We start from the raw sequence: 22162 nt of genomic DNA on the forward strand, positions 1-22162 counted from the left end.
GTGTTCATATTATACCTCACTAAGTCTTTGACTTAACGTGTAAGTGATTTACACGTAGGTACCAAGAATCAAGAAGAGCAGAAATAGGAGTGACAAGGACAACATTACTACTAGAAGATCATAACAGAAGTAACTGATAAAGTATGTAAAAATCATGTTGGAGGGACTTCATTATTCCAATGCTGAAAAGCTCGATGGAGTGATTTCCTTGCTTAGAGGGCAAGAAAGGATTTGGTGGACCAACGTTACATTGAGAATGTCTGGTGATCAAGTAACTTGGTCCTTGTTCTTAGAAGAGTTCAAGCATAAATACATCAGAGATTAGTTTATCCGACAGATGAAGCAAGAGTTCATGAATTTGAAGCAATGGAACCGTACAGTGTATGAGTACGAATGTGAATTCAACAAGTATAGTCGCTTTACTGCCGATCTTATTCCTACAGAGAAGGATGCTTGCGAGTAGTTTGTAGAGGGATTGCATCCTCGGCTGAAAGAGATGCTAATTGTGTTGAACTTATCTTCATTTCAAGAAGTGGTGAATCATGCTAAAGCTTTGGAAAGAGCTCAGAATGAGAGGTTCGGAGATTCTCGAGCTTAGACATCGAACAGATCGGGTGCATCATCGAGTGTTGCACCAACAAAAAAGGGCAGAGATGTTGGTTCTCGACCCCAAGCGAGATCAGAGTCAGTAGCATTCTTCGCGAGGGGATCAAATCCGATGAGGGACGACAAAAACAATCAGTGGGATCCAGAGCTGGGAGATCTAATCCAAGTCAAGTCAGACAATGTTCACATTGTGGAAAGAATCACTCAGGAATATACAGAATGGTTTTGAGAGCCTGCTTTAAATGTAGGGACACCGAGCATTTTGTTTAGGATTGTCCCATGATAGCTGGTGAATTTGCTCAGCCAGAGAGATCTGCTTCTGCTACTCAGAGGGGAAGAGGTAGAGGCAAAGGAAGAAGTCAGTCAGAGTCCTCGGCTCCACAAGAGATATGCTCCACAGCTCGTGTGTATAATCTCAAAACTAGCAAGAATCGAGATGACCCAGAGATTATAACATGTATTTTTCAGTTATATGACAAGAATGATTTTGTATTGATTGATTCAGGGTCTATGTATTCTTACATTTACAATAAGTTAGTGAGAGAATTAAATATTCAGTTAGAAGCTACTAGTAGTGAGGTGATATTGACTAATCCGTTAGGGCACAATGCTCGGGTCAATATGATGTGTCAAGGGTTTCCCATACGGATTCAGAGAATTGAATTCCCTGCTAATATGATAGAACTACCTTTTGACAAATTCGAGGTAATACTGGGAATAGACTGGTTATATCGTTACTACTCTAATATCGATTATAGATTGAAAAGAGTAACGTTGAAAAGTTCAGAAGGTGTAGAAGTCATTGTATTTAGTGAAGGGTGAAATCCACTGGCAAGTGTAATCTCAGTGATGTCGGCAAAGAAGTTACTGCTACAGGGATGTCAAGGGTTCATTGCTAATGTGCTGGATGTTAGAGTTAAAGAGAAGGGGATTGAAGAAATTCCTATAGTTAGAGAGTTTCCCGATGTATTTCCTGTAGAGTTGCAAGAGTTACCTCCAGATAGAGAGGTAGAATTTCAGATTGAAGTGCCAGGAACTGCACCTATTGCCATGGCACCATACAGAATGGCTCCAAAAAAATTACAAGAATTAATGATTCAATTACAAGAATTATTGGACAAAGGGTTTGTCAGACCAAGTATTTCACCTTGGGGAGCTCCAGTTTTGTTTGTTAAGAAGAAAGATGGATCAATATGTCTTTGCATCGATTATAGGCAACTCAATAAAGTGACCATCAAGAACAAGTATCCCCTCCTTCGAATTGATTATTTGTTTGATCAATTAAAAGGAGCTACAGTGTTCTCGAAGATTGATTTACGTTCTGGTTACCATCAACTAAAGATTCAAGAGAAAGATATTCCGAAGATAGCTTTTCGAACGATATATGGACATTATGAGTTCATTGTAATGCCATTCGGAGTAACCAATGCACCTACTGCTTTTATGGATCTCATGAAAAAAATATTTCAACCCTATTTGGATCAATTCGTAGTGGTATTCATCGATGATATTTTAGTGTATTCAAAGTCAGAAGAATATCATAATTCACATTTGAAGATTGTTCTGCAGATTTTAAGAGAAAAGAAACTTTATGCTGAAATCTCTAAATATGAATTCTGGTTAAATGAAGTGACGTTCTTTGGTCATGTAATTTATGCAGAAGGAATTCGAGTATATCCTCAAAAGATTAAAGGCATTTTAGAGTGGGAAGTTCCAAAGAATATGTCAGAAGTCTGGAGTTTTCTGGGGTTAGCTGGTTATTACCGAATGTTCATTAAAAACTTTTCGATAATAGCATTACCCCTAACTAAATTATTGAGGAAAGAGATAAAATTTGTGTGGACTCCGTAGTTCAACCTGAATCTGGCAAGAACTTTGTAGTGTATAGTGATGCGTCTCATAATGGTTTGGGATGCATGTTAATGCAGGAGGGTAAAGTGGTAGCGTATGCATCGAGGTAATTAAAACCGCACTAAAAGAATTATCCAACGCACGATTTAGAGATGGCTGCAGTAGTGTTCGCTCTTAAGATCTGGCGTCACTACTTGTATTATGAACAATGCTACTTGTATACGGACCATAAGAGTTTGAAATATTTGATGAATCAGGAGTTAAATTTAAGACAGAGAAGATGGGTGGAATTTCTTAAGGATTATGATGTTGTGATTGATTTCCATCCAGGGAAAGAAAATGTGGTAGCAGATGCATTAAGCCGAAAGATGTTTGCAGCCTTACGAGCTTTGGATGCCAGATTATCGTTAAGTGGAGACGGGGTAATATGTGCGGAGTTAACTATCAAGCCATCATGGCTAGATCGAATTAAGGAATTGCAAAGTAATGATGAAATGTGTTTGAAGAAGCTATAACAAATAAAGAATGACGAAATAAAAGATTATGAGATCAAGTCTGACAGAAACTTGTATTATCAAGAAAGATTAGTGATTCCGGAAAATGATGAGTTGAAGAAAGACTTGTTAATGGAAGCTCACTGTAGTCCATTGACCATGCATCCTAGAGGAAACAAAATGTATTTATACCTCAAGAGTCGATATTGGTGGCCTGGAATGAAGAAGGATAATACAGAATTCGTATCAAAATGTTTGACGTGTCAGTAAGTCAAAACTGAGGATCAGGTTCCGTCAGGATTATTACAACCAATGTCGATTCCTCAGTAAAAATGGGAGAATGTAACAATGGATTTTGTAACGGGGTTACCTTTAACTCCGAATAAAAGAGATTCAATATGGGTGATTGTAGACAAATTGACTAAGTCAAATCATTTTATTCCAGTACGAGATGACTTTTCCATGAATAAGTATGTCGAGTTGTATATAAGGGAGATTATACGTCTACATGGCGTATCTGTTTCCATTGTTTCGGATCGAGATCCTAGATTCAACTTACAGTTTTGGAAGTCTTTACATAGAGCATTGGGAACTCGGTTGAACTTTATTACATCGTTTCATCCTCAAACCGATGGATAATCCGAGCGAACTAATTAAATCCTAGAGGTTATGTTGAGAGCTTGTATTATCCAATTCAAAGGATCATGGGAAAGATATTTTCCACTTGTTGAGTTTACTTACAACAACAATTATCAGTCAAGTATTAAAATGGCTCCATATGAAGCTTTATATGGGAGGAAGTGTCGCACACCTTTGAACTGGTATGAGCTTAAGGATCAAGAAGTTCTTGGTCGTGAATTGATTCAGGAGGTGGAAGAGAAAGTGCATGTGATCCAGAATAATCTCAAAGTTGCAGCAGACAGACAAAAATCATATGCATACCTAAAAAGAAAAGAAATTGAGTTTCAAGTCGGAGATAAAGTGTTTTTAAAAGTGTCTCTATGGAAGAAGGTTTTGAGGTTTGGCCGAAGAGAAAAATTGAGTCCTCGATTCTTTTGACCCTATGAGATTGTAAAAAGAGCGGGACCAGTGGCATATCAACTAGCCTTGCCACCAGAAATAGAGAAAATTCATGATGTATTTCATGTCTCAATGCTTCAGAAATATCGATCTGATCCCTCCCATATTGTGACACCAGAAGAGGTCGAAGTTCAACCGGATTTGACGTATGAGGAAGAACCGGTTCAATTCTTAGCTCAGGAGGATAAAAAACTAAGAAACAAGACTATTCCATTAGTTAAAGTCTTGTTGAGGAATCACAAAATAGTGGAAGCAACGTGGGAACGTGAAGAAGACATGAGGAATCAATACCCCCATCTCTTTGCGCAATGAAAATTTAAGGACGAATTTTCTTAAGGGGGAGATTTATAACATCCTCAATATAGGGTTAGTGACTAAATTATAAAGTTATAGAATTTGTTGATTAAAGTAGAATAATTGGATAGTTTAAGGACTCATATGAAAAATGCTGTGTAGAATCAAATTGAAAAAAAGAGGAATAAAAGGATAAAATGATCATTTACAAGGAAATTTAAGTTTGGTTATATATATTAGCCACACGTGGAAGTGAATGAAGAAAAACACAAGGTTTCCAGAGTTCTCTTCTCTTCTCTTCTCTTCTTGTTTGTACGTGAAGGTTCAAAACAAAGGTGAGATTTCTCATGAGCTGATTATTTGCTGAAATTTAAGTTTGGTTTTGATCATTAGATGCTAATTAAGCTTAAGGAAAGCTTAATTTGTTTTAAAACAATAAGATGAAGGGTGTAGGAAGAATTAAAGATTATGAGTTCTTGAATGGAATTTTGAAATAGAGTTCATAGTTAGAATTGGAAGTTGAATTTGACTTGTCACCAACTTGATTAAGAATATGAAGTGTTAGAATTAGATTTAGAACATGTTGATATTTGAGTATGATTTTTGAATGCCATATAAAGGATAGGATTTTGAGTTTATAGAAGTGATTATTGAGTAATAATGAGTGTAGGTATATGTATGCAAGTTAGGGATATTAAAGGAGGTGAAAAATGAAGTGTTGAGCTGAAAAGGAAGTGATTTTCATGCTCAAAATGTAATTTTTGGGCTGTGTTCTCAACAAAATAAAAACATCGAATGCAATAAGTGCATCGATGCATAGGGAGTGCATCGATACACCCCCTTAAGATGAAAACATTGAATGTAATTTGTGTACCGATGCATAGGTAGTGCATCGATACACACGTTAAGGGATGCATCGATACACTGTAGAGTGCATCGATACCTACCTTCATTAAGAGATGAAAGTAACCTTTCTTTTAGTCTAAGAAGTGATATATTAGAATATATCAATTAGTATACTGATATGTATCAATGTATTACTGTGTAGATATAGAACGTAATTCTGTTCCGAAACAATTGAAGGATTAGGATCGAGTCAAAGCAAGCAAGGCTAAGGTGAGTGCATATCCTAGATGGAATTGTATTGAGATAAGACTTGCGATGAGTCTATCTCTTATAGTTGAACTTATGATTTCATATTCATGTACATGCATACTTATATAGGTATTAATGTTATAGGGATTTCATGCATAATCCATTCATGCTTTAACATGATATTATATGAATGAATGCTATTATAAGAGAATCAATCCAGGTATGTGAAATAATGGAAGCGATCATATGTGTGCATATGAAGTGACTTATGTGTTTACATGGACAATGATAGAAGAGATAAATATGAGAAATATATTTATAATTAAGCACATGTTATTTAATATGAGAGCTGTAGGTATAATTGGCATGCCAAGAGTCGAGGGATTATCAGTGGTCCTTCGGGACATAGTGGTCCTTCGGGACATAGTGGTCCTTTGGGAAAAATATTCAGTGCCCCTAATGGGAATTTATTCGAGCTGTGGTGACAACATTGGTGCACAAACTCAATGTACTCACGTACCTCCTGTTCTCAATAATGTATATTGGCATCCAAATATATATTGAATGAAAACTCTTATAATACGTAAATGTTTATTTGTGCATATCATGTTTATGTATGTCAAAATATGGTATTTACATGTGCATTGCAAGGGTATAATGGATTGAGAGTAGTACATGTTCATGATATTATTAGTATGTGTTCATATTATGCCTCACTAAGTCTTTGACTTAACGTGTAAGTGATTTACACGTAGGTATCAAGAATCAAGAAGAGCATAAATATGAGTGGCAATGACAACATTACTACGATAAGATCATATCAGAAGTAACTGATAAAGTATGTATTTTGTCATATGTTAGTTATGAATGCTCTGATCGGTTTTGTCTTGTTTTGGTCAACTTATGTAAAATAACAATGTTATCTTAATGAAAGTTCAATATTTCTTTGGGTTTCTTTAAGAGTCAAAGTTTGAAAAGTTAATGTGACGCCTCAGACTTGTATCCGAGTTGGGTATGGATTGAGGGTGTTACAATTAAGGCAAAATGGATCCTTGATAGCTCATTACTTCCCATTATTGACCAAGTTGAGCAAAAATCGAGTTTAGATTATACTTTGGATCAAGATGGTATTTTGTGCTTTCACGGTCGTTACTACATCCCTAAAGATGATGAGTTGAGATGGACTATTCTTCAGGAGGCTTATAGTAGTCCTTATGCTATGCATCCTGGCGGAGACAAAATGTACATGAGTATCAAGGAGCGCTACTTTTGGACTGGTATGAATAAAAATATTTCAGATTTTGTGGCGAGGTGTCTGACTTGTCAGTAGGTTAAGGCAGAGCACCAATATTCGTCTGGATTGTTATAGTCAATTAATATTCCTGAGTGGAAATGAGAGCACATTACGATGGACTTCGTTACTGATCTTCTTCTGACTCATTCCAAAAAGGATTCTGTTTGGGTGATTGTTGATCGATTCACCAAGTCAACTCACTTTATCCCTGTTCGGGTTAATTATTCTTTGGACAAGCTAGCTAGATTGTACATTTCTGAGATCGTTAGACTTCATGGTGTTCCGTTGTCATCATATCTGACCGAGATCCAAGGTTCACTTCCAGGTTCTGGAAGGCTTTGCATGAGGCTCTAGGCACTCGTTTGAATTTCAGTACAACTTTTCACCCACAAATAGATGGTCAGTTTGAGCGAGTGATGCAGGTGTTAGAGGATATGTTACGGGGTTATGTGATTGATTTCCATGGTAGTTGGGAATATTTGTTGTCCTTAGCCGAGTTTGCTTACAATAATAGTTAACATACAAGTATTCGCATGGCACCGTATGAGGCTCTGTATGGACATAGATGTCGTACTCCTATCTGTTGGACAGAGTTGCATGATAGAAAGACTTTGGGTCCAGATTTAGTTCAAGAGACTGAGAAAGGAATTTGATAAACAGAAATCATACGTAGATCAGCGACGGAAGGATATTGAGTTTGAGGTTAGGGATCAAGTTTTTCTCAAGGATATCGAGTTTAAGATTTAGACGTAAGGGTAAATTGAGCCCGAGATTTATTAGGTTGTATCGTATTTTGAAGAAAGTAGGACATGTTTCTTAGCAGCTTGAGTTGCCTCCCCAGTTCAGTCGCATTCATGATGTTTTTCATGTATCCATGTTTAGGCGATACCATCCAGATCCAGGTCACATCATGTAGTTTGAGGAGGTAGAGTTGAGACCTGATTTATCCTATGAGGAGAAACCTGTTTAGATTTTAGATCGGGATGAAAGAGTTCTTCGGAATAGGCATATTATGATGGTCAAAGTTCAATGGAGTAACCGTGGACCCTTAGAAGCTACTTGGGAGATATTGGAGTCAATGAAGGCTCAATTTTCATATCTGTTTACATCAGGTAAATTTCGAGGACGAAATTTCTTTTAAAGGGGGAGAGTTGTCACACCCCAAAATAGGGAGAAAAATTCTCTTAAAATTTATCGAGGACTAAATTGAATTTTGATTAAATTTGGAGACCAAAGTGAAATTTTGATTAAATTTTGGATCCAAATTCATTAAGCAATTAAAGATAGAGGACCTATGATATGATTTTTCTATTTTGTTTTTAGGGTTTATATAACCCCAAAACCAAGAAAAAATTAATTAATTTTCTCTCTATTTTTTTAATATTTTTCTCTTTTAGAAACAAATTTTTGATCAATTTCATTAACGATCGTTGCTCCGTTTTTGAAACTTCTTGCATCATCGTGTTTCTTGCGTCGTCGAGTCCACCGATATCCTTCTTATCTCCACTGTCGTTGGCGTGTGAGGGCTGAGGAATATCAAGTTTCTAACATTTTGAAATCGAGCTCTCTGCCATTTACCATTGTGAATCGAGTTTGGTAAGTTTCTCAAAACCCCTTAAAACGCACTTAAGATTTTTTTGGAATTTTTTCGAACTTGTAAAGCCCCACACGCACCCCTACGCTGGGGAAAGTCCACTGCCTAGTGGACTGCTTGGAAATAGGCTGATCCGACCTACTCATATCCGAACCGACCCGCTGACTCGACCCTCTAACCCGTGTTTAACCCGACCTGACATGACATGACTCGGTCTGAACGTTGACCGACCGTTGACCGTTGATTTTGACCAAAAAGTCAAAATTTTTGAAAAGACATATTTTATGTTTTTTGACGTCCTGGGTCCAATTCTACTGTCCGTTTTGCAAAATTCTGACCTGAAAGCCATGAATCGAACTCGTTAACCAAAAAATGCTTAGTATTTTTAGCATTTTTGCTTATTTGTTTGAGATTTGGTTATGGGATTGATCCAAGAAGGTATTTTTATGAAGGTACTCGTGTTTCACCTGACCAAGGGTCAATTAGGTCCGGTGTTTTCTGTCTGTCAGACCCGTTCGATCTACGTTCTACAAGAGTTACCTGTGGGTTTCTGTAAATTATTTAAATAAAGGTTCATATTATTCATATTAGGATTTCGATATGGATTTTTCGATTCGTAGGATCTAGTGCTGCCGCTGATTGTGATCAACAAACTCAGTAGTAGGCTTCCCAATCAGACTACTCAGATCAATATATATGTGTTTCCTGTTGGTGTTACATTACTTTTTTCAACTATATGTCTGAACTGTTTGAGCTTTCTAATAATATTGAATATTTTTACGACACAATACCTGTTTTTTGAACACATTTTATCTGATATCTGATTTACTGTATATTTCTAATATGATCTCTAGATTATCGTATTTTCATATATGATTTCTGAAAATGAAATATTTTCATGTTTTAATGGATTAAACTACCATTTACATTCGACTACATACATGTTATTTCTGTCATTGGGGGTTTTATTTGAGGAAGTATCTCAGGCCTAGTCTATGACTTGTAAAACCTTACCTGTAACCCCCTCAACCGATGCGGGTAACCCGATCCGATCTGGAGTGTCACATTAGGGCCACCAGAGCGACCCATTGTAAAAATAGTGCAAAATTTAAAACTTTTATTAAAACATGTAACTTATAAAATGATTTATCAGTATGCAGAAATAAAACATATTTTCAGACTTGTATATAAAACAAAATACAATTACATGCCCCCTAATCACTTGTACCATACTCTGCAAGCAACGCCAGAAGAACTCCTTTATTGATGTCGAGAGATGTAGTGGTACGATTCTTTTAACCTGAAAAGGTGAGTAACATAGTGAGCTTCAGAAAGCTCAGTAATACAGAACTACCAGATGATGCTGAAGAACGTGCAAATATAGATAAACATATATTTCCTTATTGGTTAAGATATCTACATATTTTTAGGCTCAGCGGAGATCCTACTGATATTTCAGGTAGTAACGAACAATGAGCTTTTAGTTCAGATGGAAATATTTCAGATGTCTAGGTTCAGGAGATTAGAATAGGTTATCTAGTGTGTTCCCGTAAAACCAGTAAAAAGATACACATCTTTTTACACACACACACACACACACAACACAACACATATATATATATATATATATATATATACGCCCATCATTTCACAATCTGTTTGTATAGGTTCCCCGGAACCATACACCCCGCACAACCAGTAAGGCCCTGAGCACACAGTCGAGAAGCCTACATATATACTTTCTCCAACAATAAACCCGCCATATAAAACATTTCTCCGTCAGTAAACTGAGATATCATAAATCAAAATAGAATTCAGATCAGATATCAGAACAGAATCCAGATCAGAAATCAGAACAGAATTCAGGTAATGTATCATAACAGAATTCAAGTCGGAAATCAGATAAAATATTTATGTGATTAGGGAACACACCAGAGTTTAGAGATATTATTCAGAGATTGCCCATAGTGGTTTAGTTGATAAGGGAGAACGAAGATTCAAAACCTTTACAATCTAAGTCGATTGATTAGATTATCGAACAACTCCAGATGAATAACTCCCATAACTAATGTTTGTCGATGGTCAATTCATTGTCCTTCCAGGTATTTACTTTTTAATACCAAAATTCTTATCCATAGATCATCTTCGAAATCATCACTGAATAGATCATCTTCGGATTCATCACTGAATATCTTAAGGAAACTAACAGAAAATGCTCTTTATTTCATTTCCACGCTTCCACGATATCATGAAATCCTGACGCTTGATTTGTAGTTCATGACCCATAAGAACATTACATTATGTATGTTCATTAACGGTTCCATACTTATCCAAATCACTTATTTAATCCTTAGTCATTGAGGTTACTTGTTTCATTTAACATCAAGTATATTTCAGAAACAAAATATATATTGTAGTTCAGAACGATATACAATTCTAGTACTGAGATCTAGAGTTGAGCTGAATACTTCCAAAATTATCAACGAGCCAAACTTGAGAAGACAGACACACATTCAAGTAATATCTATGCCGTTCAGATACTGACATATCATTAAGGTTGCTCGGCTCACTTAAGTTGTATTCCATAACTTTTAAGGGTAGTACAACACCCATATTTATTACCATTTCCTTAAATAACCCAAGATATTTATTTAGTCTAGATCATAAGGGCATTTTGGTCATTTTGGTGCTTAATGTTTTTCTATTCATTTCAAAGCTCGAGGATATCCAATCATTCCTGAACTTGGTGATATTCTTGGTCATTTGCATTCTAAGGGTATTCTGGTTATTTTACAGATCCAGTGTATTACAATCATTTCCTTCCGTCCGATCTTATTATCAAATTCAAACTTATCATTTATTTCAGTCATTTCGAACAATTCTGTCAAAAGAGCACCATCGATAAATTATTCTTCATGTATTTACTCATAACTTGGAGATTTACTGATTATCAAAAATTTTCTGTATAAACGCTTACTTAACGATCAAACTAGTAATTCATCGATTTAAGCATGACTTCTTAAGTACTTTTCCATTCAGGGTTAATTCGGGCTACTTTTCCCTCTCAAGGGTAATTTCATAATTTCTTAACCATATAATTTCGATATTAAAATTCTTAACAAAGATAATTATAATTCAGAGATTCTAGGGTTTATCTCTTTTCTGGATAATCTTTAAACTTTAAAATATTTCTTATCAAACTTCTAGTATCTTGTACAAGCCATCTTGGATTTAGAAATCGGTTTTCCATATTTCCTAAGAAAAACTAGTATTCTCCATAACAGTAGTTTCATCAGATCAATATGTATTTACAACTTCTTATCCAACTTCCAGGGTCAATTCTGATCTTTTTACAACATAAGGGTATTTTTGTAATTTTACCTAGTCAAAGTATTCATATAATTTATCATCCAAATACCTTTGATAAGATAAATTATAATTCACATAATGAGGACTGATTCCTTTATCACTCAATCACATAACTTGTAATTCAATAGAGTCTTAACTAATTTATCACTTAAACCGTATTCGGTTCGAATCCTTCCATAATCAAACAGGCATAATAGACCAATCATATATATGTCCATCCATTTATCCATTATCAACAAAGCATAAAGAGGTAGTAATATATTACCTCGATTTTCATCATGTCATACTAATCGACCATTTAAATTCCATTCGAACGTCCTCGATCCTTAATTCAACTTCCAATAATTCCTCAGATACATATCAACAGAAATTACATAAAAAATGAAACTTAATTCCGAAGAACGGATCGAATCTATTGATAAATCAGTCAAAAACAACTTACCGGGTTCGAATTTGGAGAAACAGACCCCAAAAACAGATTCGAGACGTCAAAAACATAAAATATGACTTTTTGACAATTTTGACTTTTTCAGTCAAAGTCAAAGTCAACGGGATTGACTGGAAATTTCGAGGCTTTCGGGTCTGAATTTCGAAAAACGGACTGTGGAATCGGACTCAGGACGTCGAAAAACGTCAGAATAAGTATACCCGGTCAAAATCAAAGGTCGTTCAACGCCCGGTCAACAGTGGTCAACGCCAGTCAACATTCAACACAGGTTAACGGTCAACAGTCGACCGTTTTACACAAATATCACCTAATAGAATTTAATTATAAAATTAGCCACATTCTAAAAATATTTACAAAATTAACACCCCCTACGTGCAATGGCGTCGCGTGCGGCGCGTGAACAGTGATACGGTGTAGGAAAATTCTCGGAAAAATTCCAAATAATTATTTTAAGGCATTTTGAGACACTTACCGAGCTCGGTTCAAAATTTTGAACGGCGGAGAGCTCGATTCCAAAACATCAAAAACTTTGATTTTCTCACCCTTTTTACTGAAATATTTTATCTGTATGTTTTTATACACCGTAAGGAGCACACTGAGTTTTTTTATCTCATTCCGTAAATTTTAACATTTTCAGATAATAGCAGACTAGGCTAACAGACTTGGCATCAGGAGGACCAACTTCTCCTAATTTTGTACCACTGTATATTTCTATATACCTTACTGTTATATTTTGGTGACATGTGTTTTGTTACCGTCTTGATATATATGTATTACCAGTATTTTGTTTCATAAGTGTTTTATACAATTTTTGACATATGTATACATATATGTTTATCATATGAATCTTTCTTATGGATTTTAACGTTGTTTTAAATATGAAAAAAAAAAATTGAATACGATATGTGACCGCCTAGATTTGGGCCTAACGTCCAAAGCCGAGTCTAGGGGTTACAAATATCTTCACCAACTTAAACTTCGAGACCCATCACAATGATGTTGAGATTATTGAGACTTAAAAACCAAAAGCCCTTTTCCAAGACAAGATCGAGCCATGAAGTTTCCTAGGGAAAACATGATTTATCATGAAAGACATTGCCCTCCCGAAGAAGAAAAACTACATTGTCTCATTCCAGCACCCAAAGGATATATGACACCATTTGAATGGCCAAAGACTCGTGACTATGTCCATTATGCTAATGTCCCTCACAAAAATCTCACAGTAGAGAAGACTGTCCAGAATTGGGTACAGTTCAAAGGAAATGTGTTCAAATTTCCAGGTGGAGGAACTATGTTCCCTCAAGGTGCAGATGCATATATTGATGAGCTTGGTTCAATCATTCTGATTGCAGATGATTCGTTAGAACGACATTGGACACCTGTTGTGGAGTACATTGATTTTTCATGACTTTTATCCAACTTACATGAGAATTTATTGCGTTGTTATTCATTTTCTTTATTTTGGGGGCAGGGTTCAGGGTTGAATGCGTGTTTAGTAATTCTCGATGTAGTTTACTTCTTAGCCATCTCATTCTTCGTTTTTCCTTCTTTATTTTTTGTAGTCGTAGGATATACCTTAGTGAGATATTTAATAGCCTCTTTTTTGGTGTGTATGCTTCTGTGTGGAATAGATTTGTTAAGGAAATTGAGATCATATAACTTATGTTTTAGTCATCACATGTACTCGATATTCTTAGATGTCTCTCTTGTTGAGCTCAGTATGCCTATTGTCCCTCTCTATCGTATTATTAGCTGAAAGATTTGTCATTTTTTTTTATCGAAATTCCTCATCAAAACATCCAGTCTGGCTCTGGAATTCTAATTCAGTATGTCTACTCATGATAATAGAACCAATCATAATGTAGGTCGCAAGTTGGGGTGCATATGTGCTGAAGAGAAACGTTCTGGCTATGTCTTTTACACCTCGGGACAATCATGAAGCACAGGTACAGTTTGCACTGGAGTGAGGTGTGCCTTATGTTATCGGTGTCCTTGGATCTATAAATCTTCCATATCCATCTAGAGCATTTGATATGGCTCAGTGTTCGCGATGCCTAATACCTTGGACTGCAAATGGTAAGCGGTGACGAACATGTTTTATGCGAAATCATGTGGTACTTCGTTCTCTATCACCACGATTTTCTGATTAAGCTTTGTTGTTAGAGATCGGTATGAAATGATCTAACACAATATTGAACTTCAACACTACCTGGATATTTATGGGATGCACGTGTTTATTCAGATGAGATGCACTTGATGGAAGTTGATAGAGTCCTGAGGCCTGGTGGGTACTAAGTATTGTCTGGCCCTCCAATTATCTGTAAGACCTATTATAAAACTTGAAAGCCGTCTAAGGAAGATCTCAATGCCGAGAAAAGAAAGATTGAAGAGTTAGTTGAACTTCTTTGCTGGGAGAAAAAGTAAGAGAAGGGAGATATTGCTATTTGGAGAAAAAAGTTGACGACAAATCCTACCGCAGAAAGTTTGCCAATATATGTAAATCAAGGGATGCAGATGATGTTTGGTGAGTTTACCTGTGTGTCAATTTCATTTATTTAAATTGCCATTTTCTTTCTAGTGTTGATTAAATAGTAAATAAGAGCTTTTGTATTTCATTATTGGTTTAAAAGTATCAAGTAACATACCAAGTTATGCTTCTTTTGGGTGCATATCAACTATAGGGGCCCGAGTTTTGGTACTTTTGACATTTCATTTCCACTCCTAGATCTTTTATTTCTAAAGCTCTTCTTGTTGTTTTGTCATTGTAATTCTTTCCTTCTGGCACGTTCTAGGTACAAGAAAATGGAGACGTGCATAACACCGTATCCTAAGGTAAGTAGAGCAAACAAAGTGGCGGGAGGGGAGTTGGAGAAGTTCCCAGCTAGGCTTTTTTCTGTCCCTCCTCGGATAGCCAAAGGGTTTGTTGAGGGTGTCTCATCTAAATCTTACCAAGAGGACAATAAGCTTTGGAAGAAGCATGTGAATGCTTACAAAAGGATAAATAAATTGATTGGTACTACAAGATACAGAAAAGTAATGGACATGAATGCAGGCCTAGGAGGATTTACAGTAGCACTCTAATCACCAAAATCTTAGGTGATGAATATCGTGCCCACAATTGCTAAAAACACTATAAATGCCATCTATGAGAGATGTCTAATTGGAATATATCATGACTGGTATGTCTCTCAGTTGATCTCCTATATCCTGTGATTAATCTACATAAGAGTATTGATTTCCTTTTCTCTTTCATCAAAATGCTATATTGTCGTATATAGTAGAGTAGAAGGTTTACTATAAATAGTTCATTTTGTGTTGTGGTAAGCAACCAGTTGAAAGCAGACAATCGAAAAGTCTATACATTCTTAGTAAAAATATGTTTTTCAGACTTATTTTGTAACGGTGTATCTATAAATGTTAATATACACACGAATTGGTACTGGTATCACAGACGCGAAGCTCTGAGGCAGTGTTAGATAAAGGAAGTTAAACTTTACAACTGTAGAGCTAGTGACATTTCGAGAGTATTGGAAGTCGTTACTGATATCACATTTCTTAGAGACCCCGTTTCATGTAATACAACTCATAAATTGATAATGAAGCCCCATGAGCTTCATTATTGACATCTTGATTCTATTTTGTTATAGGTGTGAAGGTTTCTCTACATACCCAAGAACATATGACTTTATTCATGCCAATGGTGTATTTAGCTTGTATGAAAACAAGTAAGTAACTTAATTTTCCATGTTCATTTAGGAATCAAAAGTAATCAAGAGTGCTTAATTTATACATAAATGATTATATACGTAGGTGTAAATTCGAAGACATCCTTCTGGAAATGGATCGCATTTTGCAGCCTGAAGGAGCTGTTATCTTCAGAGATGATGTTGATGTTATAAACAATGTGTCATAATCATTTTTTTTAAAAACAATTAAATATTATTTTAAAAATAGTTATGACTTTTTATTTAGAAAAATTGGTGATTTTAAATTATTTTGAAATAAATTGAAAGGGAGTCGCCTTCGACCTTTGAGTTAAGTAGGTCAAATACATAAAAACGTCTTTTAAAACAATTTTAAGAAAAATCGTTTTTTTAAGACAAAATTCGGTCTGCGTTATCAAAGATTCATTTTAACGGGTTCGAGATTCGATTACGTGTGGAGAATGATTAGCACCCCACAACACCCAAAATTGGTACTCGGTCGCTTACACATTGTCATAGCAGTGGAAATTGTGAATCGAATATAATGTTAAAAATAATCCATTTATTAAAGCTTAATTAATTTGCTCCAAATTGATTAATTAGGGAACATTCCTTAATTCGAGAAGAAATCACGAGATTTGCACATCCTCCAATGGGAAGACTATATCGTCTATTTCTTCTTTATACAAGAAATATTTCCCCTTGATTTAAAAAAAAACAAATCGAATATAAATCAAGTTGACATTTTGCATAAAATAAAATAAATCGCTATGTATAGAAACATGCATTGCATTGTTCAACTTAAAATAAAAATGAATTAATAATTAGCAAAATAAAATTGATTTATTTCAAGTTCGCATTTTGTTCGAATGTATCGGATCACACTACTTCGACCAAGTGGTGCTTTACATGCCCATTCTACAAATAAATATTCTTAGAAATATTCGAGTAAAATATAAAATAAAATTTAGTTAATAAATAAGCATTCATAATAACTAACAGATACATACATAAATATGTAAGGTTAAAAATTAACATCATATATACTTATGCATGCATATTAGGGACATAAGTAATAATTTAAAAACATGATGAATTAGAATACAAAATAATAAAAATTAAACAAACCAGATTAATATATGAATACAAAACAATTTAACATAATTTACATGTGCAAAAATACATATATAGATCCAATGAAAATGAAAAACAAATATTACATACAATAATTTCAGGGATTAAAACTAATCGAAGCATAACAACAAGGCCCTAATGGGTAATAAACCCCCAAACTTTAAACACTAAACGATAAATACTGACCGAAATGAATACAAAGCTAAACATAGGACTAAAAGCATCAGGGTCGTGGCTAGGTTGTTGGAGGCCCTGTGCAAATTCTTATAAAGGGGCCCTTAGATCTCGAACTTGCATTGTTTTTACAACTACATTTTGATCAAAAAGAAGGGGAAAATTTACAGTTGTATTACAATGAGCAGGCCCATTTGCATTGTTTTTCCTAAAAATAATTTTGCTTGTTAACAAGATTCGAACTTAGGATCAACAAAGTCATGGGCCTAATGATCTAACCACTGCTCTATACCTATTTTTCTGCTTCTTAATGGCAACAACTGATAGATATACTCTATTTTGGGGCTCCTGTTTTTTGAGGCCCTGCGCCGTCTCGCACTTAGCGTGGGCTCAGCCATGCCCCTGAAAAGCATGAATAGAGTTATTTCCACATATAACAGAGTTATGGACTAACATGAAATGTAATATGAATTAGCAAGCATACAAGAGCATTTATCCTAAAGTCAATGGTAAGCAAACAGTTGCCAAAATGAAAAGAATAACGAGTCTCATACCTAAACTCATATATCAATAAAAAATGGAATGATAACAAGGCAATGACTAAAATATAAATACTAAAAAATGAGTGGCTCAAAATAAAATGATCTAGAATTGTGTTCAGTGATCGAAATGAAAGAATGATGAAATTTAAAACTCAAAACATGAATTCGAAACTTGCATTAGTGACTAAAATGGAACCTTTACAAACATCATTACCAGATTCAAACATTAACAAAATGGAATAACATATAAGATGGTGACTGAAATATAAACATTGAAATATGAGTGCTCAAAATAAAATAATATAAAGATTCATTCCATGGAAAATAGCGAAATTACAAGGATGAAGGGACCAAATCTGCTAATATCCCAAACACAAAAGCACGTTGAACCTCCCCCTATTAAACAATGTCGCATTGTTGGTCGAATATAAGGCCAAAGAATAGGCCAAAATTCAACCACTCCCCAGCCACCGTAGATCGGTAGCCACATGGAGTAAAATGCCTCTAGAAACCCCCCTTTTTACTCCTTTATCCTAAAACCCCAAAGACCACTCGAACTCTCCTCTTGAAACCTAAAAAAAACTCACGAAACACCCCATTTCAAAAGGCTAAAAGTGTTTTACCTTCGATATGGTGGCTTGCTTTGGTCTCGACGAAAGCCCCGACGGTGGTTGCTCGAAAAGGTAAAAACCTCTCTAGTTTCTTGATATTTTTTTCTCTGTTTTTCTAGTTTTTTCGAATGCTCCCATTTTATCTTTTTTGAATGCCCCTTTGTTTTTTCTCTTTTATCCCTGATTTTCTCTCCTTCCCCCCTGATGTTTTCTGTCCATTCTTTTTTTTTATGTTGTTCTCTGTCCTTTATTTGTGGTTGCTTCTCAGTGATAATGAATGGCTAGGTAGAGGATGTGGTCAGAGTTGGTAGAGGAGTATGGTGGTTTGGCTAAATCAGCATGAGCTCTCCGAATTTTCTGGAGAATTGGTTTGATTCACTGTTTATCTTTTATTTTTGATTTGGTTGATTGATTGTTTATGATTTGAAATCGGTGCAGATGATGCTGGTAGCTCGGGCGTGCTTGGCGGGGGAACGAACGGTGGAGTCCTCGTGGCTCGGGAGTGCTTGACGGGGGAACGAACGGTGGAGTCCTCGCGCCAATGGGGAGTTGAAAAGTTGCTGGCGGTGACTGCTTTTTTAAAACCCTAATTGTCTGGGTTGAGAACGGGTATGGATCTTGGGCCGGGTTTGGGTCAGACCTTGGGCCTGGTACTAGGTCACCGGGTTAGGTTTTGTACTGGACTTTGTTCTCGTGGGCTGTTGGGTTGTATTGGCCTTCGAGTTGAGGGCATGTAAAATGTAAATAACATTTATTAATAATAGTAATAATAAGAGAAAATAACCTCAGTGACCAAAAATCCCATATAATATACGATTTTAACCAACTTTTTCCGGATTTGCCAAAATGACCAACAAAATCGCAATGCGATCGCTAATTCGCAACGCGATCTCCATTATCGCAAATTCGCGTTGCATTTTCGCAATGCGATAGTTGAAAATTGCGTTGCAATGGTCTACAGTATCGTTGCGATTTTTCCAATTCGCAATGCAAATAAGTAAATCGCAACGCGAATTGGGAAAATCGCAATGCGAATAAGTAAATCGCAACGCGAATTGGGAAAATCGCAATGCGATACTGACTATCGCAATGCGATAATAAAAAATCGCAACGAGATACTTACTTTCGCAACGCGATACTGACTTTCGCAACGCGATAATACATAATCGCAATGCGATTTTCAAAGCGCCATTAGTATCCTGGCCAAGTATTTTATTTTTAAATTCCAAACATGAATATTAATATATTGGAACACTGAACTGTCCACAGTATATCCCATAATCGCAACTCATAACCTAAAACCTAAAATCACAACTCAGTCCATCTCCATCTCTCACTCTCTCACCATCTCCGATGAAATCCGTCCCCATCTCCGGCGAAATCCGTCTATCTCCATCTCTCAGAGCCACCCTCACAATCAGAAATGGAAAATCAACCAAATCAACCAACGAGGGTTAGTTTTTTTTAATTATTTCTTTTGAAATTTTGCATTATTATTAGGTTTTTCATATTGAAATTGATGATAAGTTTACTGGTAATTTCAATAATAGATTAACCATTTCACTTAGATTGCTTATTAAATCAACCAAGAATCGCAACGCGAAATGCAAATCGCAACGCGATTAGTTTCGCGTTGCGATTCGTTGCGATAGTCATTTTCGTGTTGCGATTTTCATTTTCAGAAACTATTCTTCTTCTGCAAATTGAAACTTGAATGAATTGCATTACTTCAACCAAAAAAAAACAAAGACAATACGAATTCACAGTGTTGCATATTTAAGTTGAAAATAAACTACTACTATTTATGTTTATTATTGTTTTTGGTATATCTTCACAGTGTAGTTTTGGTATATCTAATTTAGTATGTTTATTGTTTTTGTAGAACTTTTATTCGGCTCAATTGACCTTGAGAAATAAAGTCAGTCTGTCCAAAAAATTGCGTCGAAGCTTTCACCTGCACAAAGAAAAATGTTTGAGGATACATGCTTCGGGCCATGGCTGAAAGTACAACATCCCGGTGGAGATGCGATGTTGACACACCGTTCTTCAAACCATGACTAGCGATCTACCAGAGACTATACAACGTCGTGATGAAGAGATATGGTTTGATTTTCCACCGGCGTATACGTGTTTGGGCAGGAGGAGTTTGCTTAATCACCGTCTACGCTTCGGACACGATGATGTAGGTCGGTACACTAGACACATACCCGCCCATCATGGCTATCTGGGTTTTCCTGAGCTGGAGAGGCGAGTCTACACGTAGAAGACCTGACAAGATTTTGAATAATAAAGATGGTTTACTCGGATGGATGACGTCGACGTTGTCCGAGTATGCCTTCTAATTCTTTTGCATGCGGCTTTTAGGCGGAGAGGCCAGACAACCTATTCAAATGATCTATCGTGATGAAGAGATATGGTTTGATTTTCCACCGGCGTATACGTGTTTTGGGCAGGAGGAGTTTTGCTTAATCACCGGTCTACGCTTCGGACACGATGATGTAGGTCGGTACACTAGACATTACCCGCCCATCATGGCTATCGGGTTTTTCCTGAGCTGGAGAGGCCGAGTCTACACGTAGAAGACCTGACAAGATTTTTGAATAATAAAGATGGTTTTACTCGGATGGATGACGTCGACGTTGTCCGAGTATGCCTTCTAATTCTTTTGCATGCCGGCTTTTTAGGCGGAGAGGCCAGACAACCTATTCCAAATGATCTAATCAAATTGGTAGAAGACCTAAATGCGTGGAACCGGTTTCCGTGGGGCTCGTATTTATGGAAAGCTACATGGAATAAGTTATCGTCTGCCTTGGATGATCGAAAAAGTTTGCATGGCGATGGTTCCAAATACACTTTGACAGGCTTTATTTGGGCCTTTAAGGTAAGAATTTTTATATTATGTTTCCAAAATTATAAGTAATTATTTAACAATTACTAATGTTTGTTATTATATTGTTTGTAGATTTGGATATTTGAGGCCTTTCCCGCCATGAAGATATGCAATAAAAACTTCAAATAATATTCCCAGGGCTATTTCCTGGAAGAGGAAACGGACCTTGCAATGGGAAGATTTACTACGGTATACGACAATAAATAATGTAAGTTAACATAAATACCACCATATGTTTATAAACAAGTTATTACTAGTACACGTTTAACTTTGTTTGAGCTTTTATATTGTTAGGAGGCCAACACTCCTCTACAGAGGCTGAAACCCACGGAAGCTGAGCTTGCCACTGATTGGTGGCAAGCTAGTAAGCGTTTTTTTGATGGAACGGTTGATGAGCAGTCTCCACTTTGGGAGCCATCACCTCGCCCAGAGCTATCACCTCACCCAGAGCCATCATCTGATCGACCCGGCTATACACCTCCACAACGACAGCCATCACCTATTCTGTCACATCATCGAGCCTCTTCTCCACCATCACCGCAAGATAGGCGACCGACAAAGATACCACGACGTTTATTATCTCCCTGTTCTCCACCTCCACCTCAACGGGATGAGTCAGGGGAGTTACGTGATGAGGTCAATGCCTTGCGTGAGGAGGTAGGTACTTTACGCAAAGACGATGGTGCATGGCGTGTTGAGGTGTCTACATTACGCGGTGAGGTAGCCGCTCTACGTGAGATGGTAGCATCGTTGCAGAATGAGGTTCATACTCTACGCAACGAGGTAAGTTTAAGATTTTTCATACTCGTAATTCATTCAGTTGCTGCCAATACTGCTAAACTGTTTTTGTTAGTATTTGTTTTTGGTTTTGTTTTTGTCTTTTGGTTGAAGTAATGCAATCCATTCAAGTTTCAATTTTTCAGAAGAAGAATAGTTTACTTTCGCAACACGAAAATGACTATCGCAACGCGGAAATGGCTAT

The 22162-nt window shown here is 36.3% G+C and overlaps 1 pseudogene; it reads left to right on the plus strand.

The window, feature by feature from the left end:
* The first annotated feature begins 885 nt into the window (after window positions 1-885).
* LOC120144925 overlaps window positions 886-22162 on the plus strand; it is a 31460-nt pseudogene continuing 10183 nt past the window's right edge.

Source organism: Hibiscus syriacus, unplaced genomic scaffold (assembly GCF_006381635.1).
Source record: "Hibiscus syriacus cultivar Baekdansim isolate YM2019G1 unplaced genomic scaffold, ASM638163v2 tig00002338_pilon, whole genome shotgun sequence".
NCBI classification, from domain to species: Eukaryota; Viridiplantae; Streptophyta; class Magnoliopsida; order Malvales; family Malvaceae; genus Hibiscus; species Hibiscus syriacus.